Source organism: Triticum aestivum, chromosome 7A (genome assembly GCF_018294505.1).
Source record: "Triticum aestivum cultivar Chinese Spring chromosome 7A, IWGSC CS RefSeq v2.1, whole genome shotgun sequence".
Taxonomy (NCBI): Eukaryota; Viridiplantae; Streptophyta; class Magnoliopsida; order Poales; family Poaceae; genus Triticum; species Triticum aestivum.
The window spans coordinates 25554171-25560190 of NC_057812.1; the positions used below are offsets into that span (position 1 = coordinate 25554171).

Genomic DNA, 6020 nt, shown 5'->3' on the forward strand with positions numbered 1-6020 from the left:
TGCTATAAGTGACTGTCAAATTTTGTCTGAAATGATGTTATATTATACTCTACAATAAAGACAACAATCCGGAGAAAAAAAGAGCTGATTTTTGCATGTATTTGTCTTTTTCTTATCTCTCACATACAAGCACAGATTTTGATGAAAATTCACACGATGTATTACACTTCTATATGTGCACATATAAAAAAATTCAGAATTTTTTGCACTGTAAAAATCCGTTTCTTTGAAGTTCAAAAAACGGGCACAATATGCCCGTGTTGCAAAGTTACAAAAAAGGCGAGATCATAAAGGCAAGCGCCCCCTTTATATTTTTATAGAAGAATTACCTTTTGCATAGCAACACAATATGTACAGTTCAACTTCATGATTGCCTATTCAGCAGAGTTTGGCGTGGACTCACACGTTTTCTTTAGTTTTTGTCTGTCATACGCTTATACTGACATAGGTTTTCCCTACGTGATTAAATTAAATATGAGGAGTTTCCTACAAAAACAATCTCAAGCGCAGGCCACCCAGCACGTTCCCTGCTCTCTGCCACTGACATGTGGGGTTGTCACGCCACGTGGGCAGAGCATACGCCCAGATATAGAAGGTGGCACCGTATTTGCACAGCCGGACAAGTTTAATCACCAATTTCATGTATTTTGCAACTTTAGGCACTAAACTGACCGTGTAGAACAAGTTGAGGCACACCTAGCGTATTTACCTCTTTATCTGAAGAGACAAAATTCCTCCAGTTTTTCTTTGAGAGACAAAACTTAACTACCGGACTCTCTCCTCCCACCTTTGTTTTAGACGTCCACTTTTATTTAGATGCTTTAGCATTTTTTTTAAAATTGTTTACCGCATACACCATGTGGTAGATGCTTTAGGAGTATGACTATATAGTTCTTTATTCAACACTCAAAAGTCACTGGAATACACGCAATCTTAGGAGGAATGATGCCCTATATCAAGAAAAGAAGAAGCTTTAGCTAATTAAGGAATGCACCTCAAAATTTACTCGCGGTATAGGGCGTCATGTGTGCCCCAAAATTTCATATCAAGAGAAGAAGAAGCTTATTAAGCTAAGGATTGCCAACCACAAATGGCCAAAAGTATTTCTCCTGCTGCCTAATTTTCAACCAAAATACGCCAATCAGCCCGTAAGTTGATCCATAATAACGTGCTAATTTTACGCACCGCAGACCAGATTACTTACGCACAAAACAACATGGTAACTTTGGCTTAGGGGAGAAATAGGTGTGGAAACATACCCGTCATGCTCTAGTTATCAGCCCTCTAACGATGTAGTTATCAACCTTATCATGCTTCTAACGATGCAGTTATTAGCCTTTTAACGATGTAGTTATCGACCTTACCATGCTATTTGGTATCAGGGTGTTAATGTTGAAGTTATCAACATTATCATGCTAAAGTTACCATGCTTCTCATACTTTAGTTATCAATCTTTTCACGGTGTATTTATCCATAGATCCTCCTGATATCGTCTGTGTAAATAACATTACTCTTTACGCACAAGAAAGCTGATAACTTGCATACAAACACCATGATAACTTTCCGCGCGGGGATTTTTTTTTTGAAAAACAGCCCTGGGTAACTCATTCGTAAATAGGATGATAATATACGCATAACAAAGCTGATAACTTACGTAGCCTAGGGACTGGTAACTATCTGATCCAAGATTTTTTTTAAAACACCCCCTATAACTCATATGTGAATAGCATAGCAATATGTGCACAACAGAACTGATAAATACTTTAGTTAGGCCTGGTAACTTTTTAACCAAAAAAGTCATGGAAATATATCAACATGGGATATAGTTTTGAAGGTGTCGCCGCGTTGATTCTTTATGTGAAAACAATTTTTCGATCGGGCATATGATTGGAGCTACAAAACATTTTGAAGTTTCAAAATAGAAGAATCTAGAATGAAATTATTATCTACATGACAACTTATATAACACATTTACGTAGAACAAGCATGGTAACATTTTACCCCAAAAAAGTTGTCAAAACATAGTAACATGAGATCTAGTTTTGAAAGTCTCGTCGCTATGAATCTTTTATCTGAAAACAATCTCTCAATCACTGTTCAAGAATTCATCCGATTAACCAGTTAACTTGCCGATTAATCCCTACTCATAGGGTCTCCGAGTAGCCGATAACCCGATAAATCATCCGATTAATTGATTAAATGGCCGATTAACTTGCTGATTAGCCCATTAATCCCCTACTCCCTATCCGACCGAGCAGCTACCAGTTAACGATTTCCTCAACATTTTAAATTTTCAATTTTAAAAGAAATCTAGACTGACATCATCATTTTTTTTCTACACATGCATGTAATTAGGCCCTTCTAATTAAAATATGGCTACTCTTAGACACCTATGCAAACAAGCTACAGCGCTAGCATCTGATCTGATGCTATATTTCAGAACGACCGGAAGATAGCAAAGTCATGTTACATATAAACCTGGGTAAATCACTAACAACCCATATATCAGATGCCGCTATATATAAGTATATGCAAGTCCTTTTCTTTTGCGAAACTACCAAGTATATGCAAGTTCATCTTCCTTTTCATATTCTTTTTGTTCTAGAAGTGATGTTTACAGCATAACTTGTAGCAGGCCTAATGGATCAGCCATCTCCTGCTTCTTCAATACTCGGTACTTCAACCCCCTCTTATCGTCACTAGCATCTATGGAGATCGTTGAGCCTTTACATGCTTCTCCATTGACCAACATGTTTGAAAGAACTATCGGCACATGCTTCTTTACCCACATCTTTATAGGCCTCGCACCGTTCACCTATGAGCATCCAAGAAGGATGCATGGATTAACAAGTCATACAAACAAATACTCAAATAAATATTTTCCAGTTAAAAACTACATATGATGCCTTTCTCGTCCGCTGATTGTGGTAAGAAGCTATGCTTACCGTGTCGTGTGATTCCGACAAAATGACTTCCAAGGCGGCATCTGCCATAGATAGAGAAATACACTTCTTAGCCATCATATCGACGACGCTTTTCATTTGGATTTTCAAGATTTCCCTCAGTTCATTGTGTGAAAGCGGCTCAAATATCACAATCTCGCTCAGTCTGTTCCTAAGATCAGGCTTGAAATGTTTCTCAACCTGCACAAACAAGTATTATATGACAATTAATCACTGAGGACATTACAAGGGACCGTTTGGGATTGATTAGCATACCTCTTTCATGAGAAGATCACGTGCATTTTCCATAGTGTTTTCTCCTCCCACTTCAGCAGATAGGTGCTCCGATCCTAGATTTGAACTCATAATAATGATTGTATTCTTGAAATCTACGTCTCTTCCTTTGCCATCAACCAACATACCATCATTTAGGAGTTGAACAAAAAGCTTGAGTATCGAAGGATTTGCCTTATCCATGTCGTCAAAAAGGATAACACTATATGGCCGGCGCCTGACTATCTCGGTGAGTTGTCCCTCTTCTTCATAGCTTTAGGAAGTCAAATGAAAAGGTGAGACATGATGATCGACGAAGCATAAAAATGAAATACACTTGCAACAAGTGTACAAGTCAAACCTTCGAGGTCCTCCAATGAGACGCGACAAAGATCCAATCTCAGCATATTCAGACATGTCTAAACGAACTAACATTTTCTCATTATTAAATAGCTTCTCCGCAAGAGCTTTAGCAAGTGTTGTCTTCCCAACACCCATCGAGCCCAAAAAGAGGAAAGAACATATCGGTTGACCAGATTTATCAATGCCGACCCTAGACCGTAGCACTGCTTGTGCAACCAAACTAACTGTTTCATTCTGACCAACAACTCGCTCATGAAGCCTATCTATTAGATGAGTCAGTTTTTCCTCCTCTTGATCGAGTGTAGTGATAGGAACTCGAGTCCACCGGCTCACAATCTTCAAACAATATTAGAAAACATTAATTAAGAGCATAATAATAATAATAATAATAATAATAATAATAATAATAATAATAATTAATGATGAAATAGTAGAAAGCACTCAAACGTATGTGATTAGGAATGACCTCTGTGACATGGCCTGGACCAACCAGTACCTCCCTCGGTGCATTCATTTCTCTTTGTTTGCCGACACGCAACTTTACCGTAGTGCATGCCTCGTCCATGAGATCAATTGCTTTATCAGGGAATTTGCGACCTGGAACAAAAAAAGGACAACAATTTTCTTCAAGATGCACCAATTTAAAAGAGTAATGAATCAAACCAATTCTTGATGATTTCATGAGCATACGTACCGGTAATATAACGGGCAGCGAGCTCTACAGCAGCAACAAGGGCCTCGTCGTCGATTTTCAAGCCATGGTGCTCTTGGTACTTCTGCTTCAGCCCCCTGCAGGATTGCAAGAGTGGTTTGCATGCTCGGCTCTCCGACTTCGACCTTCTGGAACCGGCGCTCAAGCGCCGCATCCTGCTCAATGTACCTGTAATACTCCTGAGAGGTGGTAGCACCGATGCAACGGAGGCGGCCTCGGGCCAACGCCGGCTTGAGGATGTTAGCGGCGTCGGCGGTGCCTCTTCGATCGCCTGCGCCAATAAGCATGTGCATCTCGTCGACGAAGACGATCAGTTTACCGCCTTCGTCCTCGGCCTGCTTGATGGTCTCCTTCAAGCGCTGCTCGAACTGGCCGCGCAACGAGGTCCCGGCGATCATCGCCCCGACATCGAGCACTGCGACGCGCGCTCCAGTGAGAAGGTCGGGGACCGTCCCGGCGACGATGCGTCGGGCGAGGCCCTCGACCATGGCGGTCTTGCCGACTCCCGCGGCTCCGACGAGCGTGGCACAGTTCTTGGTCCGGCGGCAGAGGATGCAGATGACGCGGTCGATCTCGTTGTCGCGGCCGATGACCGGATCAACACTGTTGGCGTCCAAGATGGTGAGTCTGAAGGGGAACCGAGGCAACAGATCGGCGTCTACGTTGTATAACTTCCACGCAGACCAGACGAAAGCTGCGCCGGAGAGGATCGCGGCCACCTCGTCCTTCCGCAACATGTTTGACGTGCCGAAGAAGAAAGAGCAGCCGCGGTAGAAGAATTGTTCTGTTGGATTCGATCGATATATATTGCACCCTACGCACAGACAGATAGGGTTCTGTACGTGCGCACGACTCCAAACGACTTGGATTCTTATTATTGGTGCCCTGAATGCATTAGTTTGAAAAAAAAAATCGGTGCGTCGCTTTTAGGTAGGCAATTTGACTGAGAGTTTTGTAGTGCCTAGCATGGGGATCCAGCTTGCCTGCTCCTTTCCCATACTCCCATTCATACTCCCACTTCATTCTACGGCTATTTTTTTTTCTTTTTTTCCTTTCTAATCTAATTATCTCCCTCCTGATTTTAAGGGGGTGAGGCCAGGTCTTATTTTGTTTCAATCAAATCAAGCCACGTACGCGGGAGTACGGATGGGCGCACGCGCGGAGAATAGGCAAGTCTGGGTGGCTCTCCCGCAGGCATCACGGGACAGTGGTGGCTATGTCTCTTTGATGTGGGCGACGAGAGATATAGCGGCGGGTAGCTCGAGCGCACTCTCTATCTCTCACAGTGGGATTCAAATCTAGGGATCTGAACTTGTCGCGCTTCTCCTGAAGTCCTTGTGCTGGCATGAGAGGGATGCTGAGGGAAAGCTTAGCACTTTGTCGCCGCCGCCGCCAACACTCGTGGGCGCCGCTCTCTTCTTGAACGCCATCGTGGTGTTCCTTTTGTGTCCGGGTTCCGGGTGAAAGCCTTTGTCCATTGTGGACTAGGCAATGGCGATGCTTTGTGCCATTCTACCTCTTGAGATCGTTGTTGCGGAGCTTAGATATACTAGGGCATAGCGTGATGTTCTTTTCAATCTTTCTGTGTTATTCTTTGGTAGTTTTCCGGTGAACAAACAATTGCATGCATTGCTAAGGATCCATAGGCCCCATGAAACTTATTTCTTATTTTGCAAGAAGAATCGGTGACTCTTTGCTTAGTTTTGCCAGCACCAGCCAAAAGCATCTCG

The 6020-nt window shown here is 42.6% G+C and overlaps 1 pseudogene; it reads right to left on the reverse strand.

The window, feature by feature from the left end:
• Nucleotides 1-2485: 2485 nt before the first annotated feature.
• LOC123152164 (chaperone protein ClpB1-like) lies at nucleotides 2486-5049 on the reverse strand (annotated as a pseudogene).
• Nucleotides 5050-6020: the final 971 nt, after the last annotated feature.